General features: G+C 41.1%; 1 protein-coding gene across 1 annotated transcript in view; it reads left to right on the forward strand.

Annotated features, from left to right (window-relative positions):
* The window catches only part of LOC126766148 (uncharacterized), an 897,272-nt gene that overhangs the window by 403,884 nt on the left and 474,965 nt on the right, over positions 1 to 18,423 (forward strand). The window lies entirely within an intron of this gene.

Consider the following 18,423-nt stretch of genomic DNA (forward strand, 5'->3'; position numbering starts at 1 on the left):
AAAGGGGTAAGAAAGAGGGCTTGTTGACACCAATCGACAAAACTTGTGAACTATTAGGTACTTACCATATTGACCATGTGGGTCCATTAACCGAAACATGGAAAAAGTATAACCATATTTTAGTCATAATAGACGCATTTTCGAAATTCGTTTGGTTGTATCCAACGAAATCAACCGGGGTGGAAGAGGTAATCAATAAATTAGAGAAACAATCCTCAGTTTTCGGCAACCCGAAACGGATTATAACGGACAGAGGAGTGGCTTTAACGTCAAAAGCGTTTAACGAATACTGCACAAAGGAGGGCATACAACACCTGTTGATTGCAACCGGTGTTCCGCGGGGCAACGGACAAGTAGAACGCGTTCACAGAACCGTTGTTCCAATGCTGTCTAAGAAAAGTCAAAGTAACCCAAACCAGTGGTGCAACCACGTCGCAAAAGTACAACAGATTTTAAATAACACTGCACCACGCAGTACGAAAATGTCACCTTTTAGAATTCTTACAGGACTAAACATGCGAGTAGTAGATTATACAGACTTACATGAAAATTTAAAAGATCTCGAAATAGAGGAATTGAATTTAGAACGTGATTCATTAAGAAAGAGTGCTCATGAAAATATAGAAAAAATACAAAAAGAAAACTGTAAAACATTTAATCAAAAAAGGAAAGAAAGCCGTGAATACAACATAGGAGATTTGGTAGCTACTAAGAAAACTCAGTTTGGGGTGACTACGAAATTACGACCGAAGTATTTAGGACCGTGCAGGGTAGTCGCCAAACTAAACCATGACGGATACGAGGTTGACAAATTAGGAAATACGGAAGGACCAAAGAATACCACTACAGAGGCAGAAAACATGAAAAGGTGGACTTAATTATTCGAGGTCGAATAATAGGTCAGGATAGCCGATTGTAGGAAGAAATAATATATAGAACATGTGGTAGTGTTGTCACTGAACGAATAATGTAGTTGAGATGGCAACACTGTAAAATCAGCTGTTAATTGACGAAGCGTCCATCAGCAGCCATCATTGTAACGGTCCATATGGATAATCCATTTTTGTATAAAAGAATAAGATCCATTTGTTTAAGCATCAGTTGTTAAGAAGACGTTGTACAATGCGGTCGCGCCACCGCCCGAATTCTAAAGTGCGAATGAAATAAAGTTGAGAAAATTAAAACGCGGTGTGTTCTTTTTTAAAACTAAATCCTACATGTATGCTCCTCTCAAGCGTGCTATGCGTGAGTTTAACTCGATTTCCGAGAAAATTCTTCTAGATTTTTCTCACTCTAGGGTATCCTTCATCAATACCCTCAATTCTGTTTTTTAGTTTAAGTTATCTACTTATGTAATTGTAGTTTAATTGTTTTGGAATTCTGATTAGCATCCTAATTTTCCATTAGTCTGTAAGAATTAATGTTCATAGACTTAACTAAATAAATAAATAAATAAATTTCAAATTTAGTTGCAAGTGCATGCATTATGCACAATATACATACATACGGTGGCTCAAACGCATAATCGGACAGTGGTTTTTTATACGAAAGCTTATTTTAATTGAAAGAAAAAAGCCAGAAAAAAGAACAACAATGACTCAATTTTTATGGTGAGTATTCTCCAATCTGGGGTCATGTGTAGAAGTTCACGCAAATGAGGAAAGTTCTCTGATCGCCATTCACTTGGGAGTGGCCAGAAACGATTCTTTTACATATGACTCAAGCAGCTCACGACTTCCGGTCTTTGACCAAGTATCCTCTGGGTAGCCTAAGAACATCCGTTCAAAGGTGAGCTAAAGTGAGAAGGCGAAACATCCCCTAAGCAGGGTTGTGCGCTGGGTTTGGGACCCGCCACGTAAAAAAACACCCCCAATGAAAAGGAACAACAAGCCTCGGATGAGAGGGTCTCTCCCTTTTGATGACGACCATGGCAAACGAAATAAGAACAACGATATCAGGGCATGCACCTGGCATGTCCGGTCCCTTAATTGGGAAGGTGCCGCTGCCCAGCTGGTTGATGTCCTCGTGAAAATAAAGGCTGACATCACCGCCGTCCAAGAACTGCGATGGACGGGACAAGGACAGAGACGAGTAGGTCCTTGTGACATTTACTACAGTGGCCATATAAAGGAGCGCAAGTTTGGTGTTGGATTCGTGGTGGGAGAGAGACTCCGTCGCCGAGTACTATCATTCACTCCGGTGAATGAACGTCTAGCCACAATCCGCATCAAAGCGAGGTTCTTCAACATATCGCTGATCTGCGCCCACGCTCCGACGGATGAGAAGGACGATGTGACCAAAGATGCCTTTTATGAGTGCTTGGAACGCACTTATGAGAGATGCCCCCGCCACGATGTCAAAATCGTGCTTGGCGACTTTAACGCCAGGGTGGGCAAAGAAGGTATCTTTGGCACTACGGTCGGTAAATTCAGCCTCCACGAGGAAACATCCCCAAATGGGTTGAGGCTGATAGACTTCGCCGCGGCCCGAAATATGGTTATCTGTAGTATTAGATTTCAGCACAAAAAAAATCATCAAGCTACCTGGCTGTCTCCGGATCGTAAAACTACCAACCAGATCGATCATGTTGTGATAGACGGAAGACACGTCTCCAGTGTTTTAGATGTGCGTGCGCTCCAAGGTCCTAACATCGACTCGGACCACTATCTTGTTGCAGCCAAGATTCGCACCCGCCTCTGTGCAGCAAAAAACGCACGCCAACAAACACAAGGAAGGTTCGACGTCGAAAAGCTGCAATCACAACAGACTGCCAAACGTTTTTCTACTCGGCTTGCACTCCTGCTCTCTGAGAGCACTCATCAACAACTCGGTATAACGGAACTGTGGGACGGCATTTCAAACTCCTTACGTACAGCTGCATCCGGAACCCTTGGTTTTCGGAAAGTGCAAAAGAACAACTGGTGCGACGAGGAGTGCCGCGCCGCAGCGGAGAGAAAACAGGCTGCCTACCTCGCAACGTAACGATCGACCACAACACGTGCGGGATGGGATAGATACCGAGAGTTGAAGAGGGAAGTAGACGCATTTGCAGACAGAAAAAGAAAGAGGCCGAAATGCGTGAGTACGAAGAGCTTGATAAGCTGGCCGGCAGGGGTAATACTCGAAAATTCTACGGAAAAATGCGGCGGCTTACAGAAGGTTTCAAAACCGGAGCATACTCTTGTAGAACCCCCAAAGGTGATCTAGTCACTGATGCCCCGAGCATACTTAAATTATGGAGGGAACACTTCTCCAGCCTGCTGAATGGCAGAGAATGCACAACGCCAGGAGAAGGCGAACCCGATTCCCCAATCGATGACGATGGAGCAGACGTCCCATTGCCCGACCATGAAGAAGTTCGAATAGCAATTACCCGCCTGAAGAACAACAAAGCGGCGGGGGCCGATGGATTACCGGCCGAGCTATTCAAACACGGCGGCGAAGAACTTATAAGGAGCTGCATCAGCTTCTTTGTAAAATATGGTCGGACGAAAGCATGCCCAACGATTGGAATTTAAGTGTGCTATGCTCAATCCATAAAAAAGGAGACCCCACAATCTGCGGCAACTACCGTGGGATTAGCCTCCTCAACATCGCATATAAGGTTCTATCGAGCGTATTGTGTGCAAGATTAAAGCTCACCGTCAACAAACTGATTGGACCTAATCAGTGTAGCTTTAGACCTGGAAAATCAACAACCGACCAGATATTCACCATGCGCCAAATCTTGGAAAAGACCCGTGAAAGGAGAATCGACACACACCACCTCTTCGTCGATTTCAAAGCTGCTTTCGACAGCACGAAAAGGAGCTGCCTTTATGCCGCGATGTCTGAATTTGGTATCCCCGCAAAACTAATACGGCTATGTAAACTGACGTTGAGCAACACGAAGAGCTCCGTCAGAATCGGGAAGGACCTCTCCGAGCCGTTCGATACCAAACGAGGTTTCAGACAAGGCGATTCCCTATCGTGTGACTTTTTCAACCTGCTTCTGGAGAAAATAGTTCGAGCTGCAGAACTTAATAGAGAAGGTACCATCTTTTATAAGAGTGTACAGCTGCTGGCGTATGCTGATGATATTGATATCATCGGCCTTAACACCCGCGCCGTTAGTTCTGCTTTCTCCAGACTAGACAAGGAAGCAAAACAAATGGGTCTGGCAGTGAACGAGGGCAAGACGAAATATCTCCTGTCATCAAACAAACAGTCGTCGCACTCGCGACTTGGCTCTCACGTCACTGTTGACAGTCATAACTTTGCAGTTGTAGTTAATTTCGTCTATTTAGGAACCAGTATTAACACCACCAACAATTTCAGCCTGGAAATCCAACGCAGGATTGCTCTTGCCAACAGGTGCTACTTCGGACTGAGTAGGCAATTGAAAAGTAAAGTCCTCTCTCGACGAACAAAAGCCAAACTCTATAAGTCGCTCATAATTCCCGTCCTGCTATATGGTGCAGAGGCTTGGACGATGTCAACAACTGATGAGTCGACGTTGCGAGTTTTCGAGAGAAAAGTTCTGCGAAAGATTTATGGTCCTTTGAGCGTTGGCCACGGCGAATATCGCATTCAATGGAACGATGAGCAGTACGAGATATACGACGACATTGACATAGTTCAGCGAGTTAAAAGACAGCGGCTACGCTGGCTAGGTCATGTTGTTCGAATGGACGAAAACACTTCAGCTCTGAAAGTATTCGACACTGTACCCGCCGGGGGAAGCAGAGGAAGAGGAAGACCTCCACTCCGTTGGAAGGACCAAGTGGAGAAGGACCTGGCTACGCTTTGAATATCCAATTGGCGCCACGTAGCGAAAAGGAGAAACGACTGGCGCGCTGTTGTTAACTCGGCTATAATCGCGTAAGCGGTGTCTACGCCAATTAAGAAGAAGATTCTCCAATCTCTCATTTTTCATACAACAAAAATAAATTCATTTTTACAAAACAAATTTAACAAAAGCAAAATAAATCAGAATTCTTAAGCACAAACAAATAATCGGACACTTAAACAAAATATCGTTCTCTAGCGCTTTTACGATAACGACGATTTGGAATAGGATTTGCTGCGTTCGGCTCTTGTGGATACACTTCATTTGGTGTGCACATGCTACGGCTTAGTGCAGACTGGCTCTGCCTAGAAGTACTTGGCATATCGTCGAGCATTGGTTCAAAATCAGTTGACTCTGTTAATAACTCATTTACTGTTTAAAAATATAAAAAAGCGAATTCAATATAAGCAATACGTAATGAAAATTAAATTTTAACTTACCATTTGACTCAATGAATGCCTCTTGAGGGTCTGTCCCAATGTTTATGGTGTGGTTGTTGGACACTAAACAACTTTCACCAAAAATTTCGTCCATTTCCGACATATATGGCACGGAGAAGTTCCAGTCTGCTTCTCATTATCTTTCGCTGTTTTATACGCCTTTAAAAGCGTTCGCTTTTTTACTACAAGGGCAGCCGCATTAGCCGTTGTATCCAGTGGAAACAAATGTAATAAATATTTACAAAATAACTTTAAAATATTCTTACTGTAAATCCTTGAAATATCATGTCCTCCAAGACGTTTTCATAAGCGAACTTTTTATTCCGCGCATGCAGGAAGGATAAGCTTCCTCTCATTGTAGCACTTCAGGAATAGGAGCGTCTCGGCCTTTGTCCAAACTTTTCTTTTGCTGTATATAAACAAAATAAATAATTATTTATTTTGTGAAAAGTTTGTTTACAAATGTAAAATTTCAAATTTTCTCCAAGTTAAACATCGCAATAAATTGAATGTCAGCTGATTATTCTTACCCGCGTTGCCAACATAATTAATTTTAAGCGAAAATATGAATTAAGCTAAGAGCATTTTATTTGTCAACGATTTAGCTATTAGCTTGTGATGGTCAAATAAAACACGGCTATTAAGGAACTGTGGCATGTGGCAATGCTATAATTTATAGTTTCTTCTTGCGGGGAATGTGAGTTCGGAACGCTCCTTTTCGATGCTTCGCTACATGAAAACATGCCAGAGGACGAATATACCTCAAGACATATTTATCGGTCTGGCTGCTGCACACGCATCATGACATTGAAGTCGCTGCAGAAGAAGTTCTCAAAACTTGGCCCACATCGTTTTGTTTTGTTAAATTGTGCTACTCAATACACGAACTGACTACAGTATTATACATTTTAATACTGTATGTCATCCGCACGTCTTCGATTTTTAATGTGTTTTATCAATTTAGTAAGATTTTATATTAGAAGGTAGGTTTGAAATTTTTCCACCAACATATTAAACTGTATAAAGACTACTATATTTTATATTACAGGACCCGCCCACGCTTTACTGTGGCTGACACATAGATAATACATACTACTACCACCATCTTTATGATTTCTATTCGTTAGATTTTAATTATTACTTAATGAAATATAGCATTTTTTGAAGCAACTTGTGTTAGTTTACAAAAAAAATGATCATAAAGCATTTTATGTGTTAATAAAATATTGCTTTTTGGGGGAAAATACTGTTGAATTTATGCTCTGCACCAGGGAAATCAACCGTTGAAAAGAAATTTGTTAGGTTGGAAAGAAGCGAAATGAGCACCGAGGAAATAACGCCCTAAAGACGCGAAAGGTGTGTGCAAAGTGGGTGCCTCGCAAGATCATAATCTAACAAAAACAACGAATTGCTGATTCTGAAAGTTTGAGTGCTCTTTATTCGTAATAAAATCGAATTTTTGCGTCGGTGTGTGACAATAGAAACATGGCTTCATTATTTCACACTGGAGTCCAATCGACAGTCATTATAGTGGGCTGCAGGTGATGAACTGGTTCTCAGGCGTGAAAAGACGAAAAATTCATCGACTGCTTACTGAGCCAGTTGTAATCCATTGCACTGCGTATTTTGTTGCAGTTCTATCCAAATATTTAGCAATTGTTTTATTTGTAGGAAGGATCAGTTTGAAATTGTACGCATCACCGTTTCCGTTTAAATATTCCTCGTTAGAGGGCTGCGATAATAAACGTGTTTGGTCGCTGCTAAATTCAAAGTGTTATAGGGAGAACCGCGGCTTCCGACGCTCTATTTATAGGCACGTTCTCGCCGCCCCGGTCGCCCTCTACCGCCGCAAACGCTACGTCTCGCAATTTTTAAAGCTGTAATATCTTCGAAAGTACTCATTATAACATGTGCAATAAAGGGCCATTCAGATCTATATTAAATCAACAATGTATTTAAGGTATTTAATTAAATAAGTATTATTGCTGTATTGGTTAAAATCGCTTCGAAAATTAGCCATTATTTGCCAGGTCTGAAGCCACACTGATAAGGTCCAATCAGTTTGTTGACGGTGGGCTTTAATCTTTCACACAATACGCTCGATAGAACCTTATATGCGATGTTCAAGAGGCTAATCCCACGGTAGTTGGCGCAGATTGTGGGGTCTCCTTTTTTATGGATTGGGCATAGCACACTTAAATTCCAATCGTTGGGCATGCTTTCGTCCGACCATATTTTACAAAGAAGCTGATGCATGCTCCATATCAGTTCTTCGCCGCCGTGTTTGGTAGCTCGGCCGGCAATCCGTCGGCCCCTGCCGCTTTGTTGTTCTTCAGGCGGGCAATTGCTATTCGAACTTCTTCATGGTCGGGTAATGGAACGTCTGCTCCATCGTCATCGATTGGGGAATCGGGTTCTCCTTCTCCTGGTGTTGTGCGTTCACTGCCATTCAGCAGGCTGGAGAAGTGTTCCCTCCATAATTTAAGTATGCTCTGGGCATCAGTGACTAGATCACCTTTGGGGGTTCTACAAGAGTATGCTCCGGTCTTGAAACCTTCTGTGAGCCGCCGCATTTTTTCGTTGAATTTTCGAGCATTACCCCTGTCGGCCAGCTTATCAAGCTCTTCGTACTCACGCATTTCGGCCTCTTTCTTCTTCTGCCTGCAAATTCGTCACGCTTCCCTCTTCAACTCTCGGTATCTATCGCATCCCGCACTTGTTGTGGTCGATCGTAACGTTGCGAGGTAGGCAGTCTGCTTTCTCTCAGCTGCGACACGGCACTCCTCTTCGTACCAGCTGTTCTTTTGCACTTTCCGAAAACCAAAGGCTTCGGTTGCAGTTGTACGTAAGGAATTTGAAATTCCGTCCCACAGCTCCCTTATACCGAGTTGTTGACGCCTGCTCTCAGAGAACAGGAGTACAAGCCGAGTAGAAAATCGTTCGGCTGTCTGGTTTGATTGCAGCTTTTCGACGTCGAACCTTCCTTGTGTTTGTTGGCGTGCGTTTTTTGCTGCACAGAGGCGGGTGTGAATCTTAGCTGCAACAAGATAGTGATCCGAGTCGATGTTAGGACCCCCGAGCGCACGCACATCTAAATCACTGGAGATGTGTCTTCCGTCTATCACAACTTGATCGATCTGGTTGGTAGTTTTTCGATCCGGAGACAGCCAGGTAGCTTGATGAATCTTCTTATGCTGGAATCTATTACTACAGATAACCATATTTCGGGCCCCGGCGAAGTCAATCAGTCTCAACCCATTAGGGGATGTTTCGTCGTGGAGGCCGAATTTACCGACCGTAGTGCCAAAGACACCTTTTTTGCCCACCCTGGCGTTAAAGTCGCCAAGCACGATTTTGACATCGTGGCGGGGGCAGCCTTCATAAGTGCGCTCCAAGCACTCATAAAAGGCATCTTTGGTCACATCGTCCTTCTCTTCCGTCGGGGCGTGGGCGCAAATCAGCGACATGTTGAAGAACCTCGCTTTGATGCGGATTGTGGCTAGACGTTCATTCACCGGAGTGAATGATAGTACTTGGCGACGGAGTCTCAAGTACTACCACGAATCCCACACCAAACTTGCGCTCAAACTTTACCTTAGGCTACCCAGAGGATACTTGGTCAAAGACCGGAAATCGTGAGCTGCTTGAGCCATATGTAAAATAATCGTTTCTGGCCACTCCCAAGTGAATGACGATCACTTGCGTGAACTTCTACTCAGAACTTTATTGTCCATACGTTGCCTTCCGTAAAATACACTCGTTGACCATTCTCGAGATGAACAGCCAAGTGAACAACAAGATGCCTTTCGTGTATTTGAAACGAAAATATGCACCAAATAACTTCATTAGTGCTCACATACCGTCCCATTTGAATAATTTCATCGTTTCTATTTGAGTCCAAATATAGCCATATCGCTACCTTTGTTGACATATGTACAAATATACTTGATGGATTTCATCGACATGCAGTACTTAACATTTACGTGGGCTTTAAACACTTTCGACAACACCGGAGAAAGATCCAACGATTGTTTACTTCAATAACCTGATTCTTTACTTTAATCACTTTCGGTCTGCCCTTGTCTTCAGTTGCAGTAACAGTGTCACCGAAGCCAAATCTCTTGGATATCGTTTCGTACACTTCCCATCAACCGTGCATGGCGAATGAACATTAAACTCTCTACACGGATATGAATAGTGTTTTTGATAAAGACATCAAACAGTTCAGGATCTGTCTTTGCATCGGGAATTTCTGCCAAAATGACATCATCAACTTCATCCGATGTTATTTTATTCACAAACCAAATCAAAATACGAGCATGAGACAAACCGCGTATCTGCCACTCCACAGAGTACATCCAACAACGCACCTCACCATGAGTTTTTGTGGTGAAATCCATGAGTGCTTTTAATTTTTGTTTGAATATGCGTGCTGTTAGGACAATCTGTTGGCGATTGCCCTTTAAATAAGAGATCTTTAGTTTCAGCCCATTGTGGATTGCACGTAAACGCAAGAATGATAGAATACAAGATTACGACACTAGTTTACAGTTAGTTTTTTTCGGTTTAGCTCTTGACAATTCTTACAAAAATAAATACATTGTGCAACAATTTCGTGACGTCACACTTATGCGTTGAGACGAACAAGCATAGAAATGCATACAAATTGTAAACAGAAAAGTAAACACTTTTTGAAATTCCCAAAATAATATTAATTCATTCGTATTTGCAGGAAAAATTTCAGTGGAATGTTTAGAATATTGTTGCGAGAAAATATGTATATAATTAGTTTTAGGCACATCCACAATAAATAGAGTAGCATGTGTGGAAATTGTTCAAATGAAGAAAACCAGTGTAAGTGTACTGTTGTATTTATTTAAATTTCTAAGCATAAATATATTAATTTTTTAAAATGAAATGTGCAGTGGCTTGTTGTAATAATTATTATGCAATTAAAGGATCGAAAACGAGTTTTTTCAGTTTTCCGGCCGATTTAAAAGTTGCCAAAAAATTGGTGTTATTTTGCAAAAGAAATGATATATTTAATACTAAATTAATAATTTCACAATTCTTTTATCATAATTTCATACATCTGATACATCTGAACTTATAATATATGTATATATTTATATACAACACAAGAAACGTCTTCTCCATTTGAATCACAACTTAATAGACAATTTTATTATCAATAGGCCGATATATTTCTTTAGAAATGATTCAAATCTTTTCACTCAACAATATTCAATCGCTTCACTAAAACTTTTCATTAAAATCGAAAGAATTAATAATATTTTGCGAATTTACAAAAGTGTTTACTTTTCTGTTTACAATTTGCAAGCCATTTGACAGTTTTTCACTCTTCTTCTTCTCAACACGTAACTATGACGTTTCATAATGGCGGTTGTCGTAATCTTGTATTCTATCATTCTTGCGTAAACGTAATAAAAAAATCAGGTCAGCGTCCTGTCAGTCACTGCGTCCTGTGCATATTCGAGCACATAACGTGAACTACCAGTGTATGAAGATGACAAAATAATCATTCGTCGAAATCGTTTACTATCCATTGTTGTTAATGGCATCACAAAAATGTATGTATTTCTCGGAACGTAATTTTTGCTGATTAAACTGAATAAAATTCGATCGCTCAGTTTCAATCTTGGCATACATATCTACAGCATACTAAGTCCAGAGAGCAAAATATGATTAAACGCATTTTGGCGGATCATCAAACCATATGATAATTCATTGCGCTGACCTTTTATTTGTTTTGGATCCTACAATGGAACAATCAAACCAAATATAAAATAAAATATTTCCCAATGGATTTAATGTAGTTTTCACTTACCATTCGATGGACTTATCATTTTGGCATTAAAATGATACCCATCTTCTTCTTTCCAAAATAAAATCGGATATTCTAAAGCATCAAAACGATGCGTTTCAGAAACACGTAATAAATTCGAATTCTTACGATGCAAAACAATATCATGCGACTGAAATTCATCTCCGACAATAACAATGGCGACTTCATCAACGGTAGTAGCATTAAATCTCCTTGCGTGTTCCCCAACAGGAGTTTTATCATCGAATGACAATTTTATAATCATCCGACGTCATACGATCAAGGGCTGTTTGAACCAATCGAACCAATTCAATTTGATCTTGGAAAAAATGTTGTAGGTGTTCAACAATTTCTCTGCTCACACTTGAAACCAGGAATAATGGGATGCCCAACTTATTCCAGTGTGAGAGCACCTCAAAATAAGCTTTTTTTTATAACATTTTCCATTGTGGCCAGATCGAACGAAATAAGAATTTTTGGGCATTTAAATTAAAATGCCCAATTGCACTTTCCACACCACCCAGGAGGTATGCAAAACGGCGCGTTACCGAAGTTAATTTTGGGTGCTCGGTTCCCCTTTAGGCCTATATCACCCATTAAAAATTTATTTACATAAAAAAAACAAAACGATAACAATTCATTATATAACGAAAAAAACAAAACGATAAATGAATACATATAGCGATAAAAACAAAACAATAACAATTCATGTAAAAAATATATAAAAATATCACAGCCTAAAAACAAATAACATATATACATATATACAAATGCCTACATTTAAATCCCAAATTCTAATTTTTTTTTTTTTAATTGCTTTCTAGTTTTAGAGCCTCTTTATCCTACCTGTTTAAAAAAATTTTACTTTTTTATATTCTATCGTAAGTTTGAGTTCGCATATTGTAACCACTAAAAATTAAAAAAAAATTGAAACCTATAGATGAGAAACACACAAAATTTTATTTTTAAAATTAGGGACAGAAAGGTCTTTATTTAAAAATTTAGTTAAGAAATATATTCTAATTCTAATAAAAAGGGCTATAACTATTTTTGGGTCACAACTATCACAACACAAAAACGGCCTAACATCTTCCATTTTATTAAAAAGAATATCTCCTATTCCTATTTTATGACAATTACTGTCGAATTCTTCTAAAAATCTGGTTTCCAAAATTTTTACAAATGCAGTAAAATCCTCAGGCGGCTTCACTAAATTGCATTTGTCTATTTGATTTTGATGCATGAAGATGAATTCGTCCGAAGGAATTTCACCTCCTAAATATGGTAAAGGCAGGGAACATGTGTGCAGTTTGAAAATTTTTAAATAAAAATAACCGCAAAAGTAGCTAAACGCATTTTCTTTCAAAAAATTAATTTCTAAACTACTATCTAATGTTATTGATCTAACGAGGGAGTGTTCAGGCCGTGGTAGACCTTGAAAATCCTGCCAAGAAAGGTCATTCAATAGTGAATCATTACACACATTACGTAGAACATTATTACTATGTTCCGAAATTACTGTAGCATCAGGTTCTAAAGGCAGCTCACAGTTTCCTTTTGTTACGACGTTTACGTAACGTAAGCCCCACGATTTCCTAAACAAACTAGAGAACATATAGGGCGTTAATCTAGTACCTCCTCTGCTTCGAATCTGCCAAAAAAATGTTCTAAACTGTCTGACATAGTCGTCTCGTCTTCAAGTACGGAAAACCTGAGTGTGACAAAAATCGCCACAATCGTCTTAAACTGTTAATATTTAACACCCACCCCTTTATAAAACTAAAATTATTGGTTGTGTTGCTTTCTAATTCGTCTACGACCCGAATAGTTTTTCAAACTTGTTCTGCCTCATTTAAAAAGTCTAATTGTTCAGGGGAACCTACAAACACTTTTTTACAACAGCCTCAACGAAACTGCTATTTAAAATATCAAATAATTTATTAAAAAACGAAACGAATTCCGCGGTATTAATAAAGCTCCTACTTTTCGAGCTTAAGGCTCCCGAGCTATATAGGGACAACATACCAGAAGCGACCGTATTACTCAATACTTGAGACGCGAATTTAACCTTCATTTTTTGGAAGGTATTTTGGATAAATATGAGCATCGGTTAATTTATGCGCACACCGATAACTCGACTTAGAGTCGGTTTCATAAAAATGAACAATATCCGACCAACTTACCCGTCTATTTTTAAAGAAAACCATATTTTTTACATTTTGTAAACAGTTACGACTACTTTTTATCAAATGTGGGCTATCGTAAAAAAAATACACTTCCTTGCCATTAACTTAAAAAAAAAGGCCGTGACGCTGAAACACCTAACAAATTAGCGCAATTCTGAAAATTGGTGCCCTGGTCGCAAACAAAATGGCAAGGAATTAGTCCTATATGTTGCAGTTGGGTAATGGCTTCAAGAATGTATTTATTGAGGACATCCCCTTTGCAGGAACCTTTTACGAAAAAATAAGCCAATGGGTGGGACCAAGGCTCTCCACCTATACCTTGCACCATTATAGTCATTGCAGTAGTTGCTAATCTAGAAGTGCGATTTTCATCGCCATAATCCTCAATACCTATCACCCTATCGAATTTCCTGTCATACTGCAAATGACATTTCAGTGACATTTCATCACATGAAACCGACACGAACTTTTGTTCGAAAGTGAATCCCCTACTCCTAATCTCTAACGATTTTATGCTACTTTGGGTGCAACCTGGGAAACGGGGCCAGTCTGTAACAAAGTTTTCCAAAGTACTTTCGGATGGAAAATCTAATTGGAGCTTTAAGTGCCGATAAGCAACTGGCGATAAAAAAAATACACCCAAAGCTATCGTTTTCAAAAAATTGTCATATCGCCGACCATGGGTACGGCGATTACTATTTATAAAACTACTCCTAATGCAAACACCTAACTGAGGAGGAACTTTACTCCCTAAATGAGCTATTCCTTAGCTGTTCCCTACATCTTTCTAACTCTGCGGCCATTTCAACTAACTGGGCCTTTAAACTTCTATTTTCCTGCTCTTTTTGATCTAACTTTATTTTCAAAACCCTATTCTCTTCCCTCAATTTCTTCTTCCTTTCTGTACCTGCGGTCAGACCCCTACCTGTTAGCGCGGCCTTATCAAAATTAAAAGATACATCCTCCTCCAAAAATGGAAGAGGCTCTAAAATTCCATCTTCAATTTCATTTTCAATACTTGGAAAAAGCTGCCTCGATGCATTTTGTAAATTTGATACAGCTTCTTCAACTTGGGGAGCAAAATCTTCTAGACCCAATAAAATTGTATTTTTAATTCGGAATTTGGGACGTCAAATGTAGGGTCAACTTTTAAATTTATATCGGGAACGGCCCCCGAACGCAATTGCTTTTCATCGGAAACACCTAAACGGTTGAGCCAACATTTACGCCTATTATAAGAAACAAAAGAAAATACAAAAAGGCAAACATTTAATTATAAAATATGTATAATAATAATAATAATAATAATAATAGTGCAAAAAGTGTACATTTAATGAATATTTAAAGTACGACTTTTTTTGTAACTATCATAAATATTCAATACACATGTTCTTATGGACACAGTTATTGAGGCAGCTGCACGACTACATAACTGTGTCCATAAGAACGTGTGTATTTTAATATTTGACAGATGTCGCTTGCAGTCTGTCGCGCTCTACTTGTTCAGCACATCACATTTAAAAACACACGGAAATTCAATTTTATTATCCAAAATTACTATTTTCATTGCACAATCGAAACACTGATTTCATCGAAATTTTTCACAACTTCACAAACACTTTTTGCACTATTTATGGGTTTTCACTCACCGTTCGAGGTCCGTTCCACTGTTTGGAAAACTAAATGTTATTCCTCCCTCGTTGCAGCCAACAACACATTTTCTCTAATTGCTGGTTGTTTTCGGCATTTTATCTGTAAAATAAATAAAAAAGTATTAAATAAATGCAAGTTTATTTAATAAAAATTAAAATATACTTACAGCTTTCAATCTGCGTGCTGTTACAAATGGAGACAAAAAAATGAAAAATTTCTCCATTCGAATAATAATTTGGCGGGATTTTAATCTGGTCGTCCCTCTTTTCCAATTGCTAAACGTCAAAACCGAGGCTGGTTGTAGCTCTTCACTGGGGGGTGTTTTTTACGTGGCGGGTCCCAAACCCAGCGCACAACCCTTGTAGGGAATGTTTCGCCTTCGAACGGATGTTCTTAGGCTACCCAGAGGATACTTGGTCAAAGACCGGAAGTAGTGAGCTGCTTGAGCCATGTGTAAAAGAATCGTTTCTGGCCACTCCCAAGTGAATGGCGATCAGAGAACTTTCCTCACTTGCGTGAACTTCTACACATGACTCCATCCTCCCACAGAGACGAGTAGGTCCTTGTGACATTTACTACAGTGGCCATATAAAGGAGCGCAAGTTTGGTGTAGGATTCGTGGTGGGAGAGAGACTCCGTCGCCGAGTACTATCATTCACTGCGGTGAATGAACGTCTAGCCACAATCCGCATCAAAGCGAGGTTCTTCAACATATCGCTGATTTGCGCCCACGCCCCGACGGAAGAGAAGGACGATGTGACCAAAGATGCCTTCTATGAGCGCTTGGAGCGCGCTTATGAGAGCTGCCCCCGCCACGATGTCAAAATCGTGCTTGGCGACTTTAACGCCAGGGTGGGCAAAGAAGGTATATTTGGCACTACGGTCGGTAAGTTCAGCCTCCACGACGAAACATCCCCAAATGGGTTGAGGCTGATTGACTTCGCCGGGGCCCGAAATATGGTTATCTGTAGTACTAGATTCCAGCATAAGAAGATTCATCAAGCTACCTGGCTGTCTCCGGATCGAAAAACTACCAACCAGATCGATCATGTTGTGATAGACGGAAGACACGTCTCCAGTGTTTTAGATGTGCGTGCGCTCCGAGGTCCTAACATCGACTCGGACCACTATCTTGTTGCAGCTAAGATTCGCACCCGCCTCTGTGCAGCAAAAAACGCACGCCAACAAACACAAGGAAGGTTCGACGTCGAAAAGCTGCAATCACAACAGACAGCCGAACGATTTTCTACTCGGCTTGCACTCCTGCTCTCTGAGAGCACTCGTCAACAACTCGGTATAAGGGAACTGTGGGACGGCATTTCAAACTCCTTACGTACAGCTGCAACCGAAACCATTGGTTTTCGGAAAGTGCAAAAGGAAAGGCGGGTACGACGAGGAGTGCCGCGCCGCAGCGGAGAGAAAACAGGCTGCCTACCTCGCAACGTTACGATCGACCACTACACGTGCGGGATGGGATAGATACCGAGAGTTTAAGAGGGAAGCGAGACGCATTTGTAGACAGAAGAAGAAAGAGGCTGAAATGCGTGAGTACGAAGAGCTTGATAAGCTGGCCGACAGGGGTAATGCTCGAAAATTCTACGAAAAAATGCGGCGGCTTACGGAAGGTTTCAAGACCGGAGCGTATTCCTGTAGAACCCCCAAAGGTGATCTAGTCACTGATGCCCAGAGCATACTTAAATTATGGAGGGAACACTTCTCCAGCCTGCTGAATGGCAGTGAACGCACAACACCAGGAGAAGGAGAACCCGATTCCCCAATCGATGACGATGGAGCAGACGTTCCATTACCCGACCATGAAGAAGTTCGAATAGCAATTGCCCGCCTGAAAAACAACAAAGCGGCAGGGGCCGACGGATTGCCGGCCGAGCTACTCAAACACGGCGGCGAAGAACTGATAAGGTGCATGCATCAGCTTCTTTGTAAAATATGGTCGGACGAAAGCATACCCAACGATTGGAATTTAAGTGTGCTATGCCCAATCCATAAAAAAGGAGACCCCACAATCTGCGCCAACTACCGTGGGATTAGCCTCCTCAACATCGCATATAAGGTTCTATCGAGCGTATTGTGTGAAAGATTAAAGCCCACCGTCAACAAACTGATTGGACCTTATCAGTGTGGCTTCAGACCTGGCAAATCAACAACCGACCAGATATTCACCATGCGCCAAATCTTGGAAAAGACCCGTGAAAGGAGAATCGACACACACCACCTCTTCGTCGATTTCAAAGCTGCTTTCGACAGCACGAAAAGGAGCTGCCTTTATGCCGCGATGTCTGAATTTGGTATCCCCGCAAAACTAATACGGCTGTGTAAACTGACGTTGAGTAACACCAAAAGCTCCGTCAGGATCGGGAAAGACCTCTCCGAGCCGTTCGATACCAAACGAGGTTTCAGACAAGGCGATTCCCTATCGTGCGACTTTTTTAACCTGCTTTTGGAGAAAATAGTTCGAGCCGCAGAACTAAATAGAGAAGGTACCATCTTCTATAAGAGTGTACAGCTGTTGGCGTATGCCGATGATATTGATATCATCGGCCTCAACACCCGCGCCGTTAGTTCTGCTTTCTCCAGGCTGGACAAGGAAGCACAGAAAATGGGTCTGGCAGTGAACGAGGGCAAGACGAAGTATCTCCTGTCATCAAACAAACAGTCGTCGCATTCGCGACTTGGCACTCACGTCACTGTTGACAGTCATAACTTTGAAGTCGTAGATAATTTCGTCTATCTTGGAACCAGCGTAAACACCACCAACAATGTCTGCCTAGAAATCCAACGCAGGATTGCTCTTGCCAACAGGTGCTACTTCGGACTGAGTAGGCAATTGAAAAGTAAAGTCCTCTCTCGACGAACAAAAGCCAAACTCTATAAGTCGCTCATAATTCCCGTCCTGCTATATGGTGCAGAGGATTGGACGATGTCAACAACTGATGAGTCGACGTTGCGAGTTTTCGAGAGAAAAGTTCTGCGAAAGATTTATGGTCCTTTGAGCGTTGGCCACGGCGAATATCGCATTCAATGGAACGATGAGCTGTACGAGATATACGACGACATTGACATAGTTCAGCGAGTTAAAAGACAGCGGCTACGCTGGCTAGGTCATGTTGTTCGAATGGACGAAAACACTTCAGCTCTGAAAGTATTCGACACTGTACCCGCCGGGGGAAGCAGAGGAAGAGGAAGACCTCCACTCCGTTGGAAGGACCAAGTGGAGAAGGACCTGGCTTCGCTTGGAATATCCAATTGGCGCCACGTAGCGAAAAGAAGAAACGACTGGCGCGCTGTTGTTAACTCGGCTATAATCGCTTAAGCGGTTTCTACGCCAATTAAGAAGAAGAAGAAGAAACGTCAAAACCTCCTCAATCCAGTCAACTGTCAAAGTTTAGGTGGTTTTGACGTTTAGCAATTGTTCTCTCACTTCCAGTGAGAGACGAGTTGGGCATCCCCTTA

Source organism: Bactrocera neohumeralis, unplaced genomic scaffold (genome assembly GCF_024586455.1).
Source record: "Bactrocera neohumeralis isolate Rockhampton unplaced genomic scaffold, APGP_CSIRO_Bneo_wtdbg2-racon-allhic-juicebox.fasta_v2 cluster11, whole genome shotgun sequence".
Classification (NCBI taxonomy): domain Eukaryota; kingdom Metazoa; phylum Arthropoda; class Insecta; order Diptera; family Tephritidae; genus Bactrocera; species Bactrocera neohumeralis.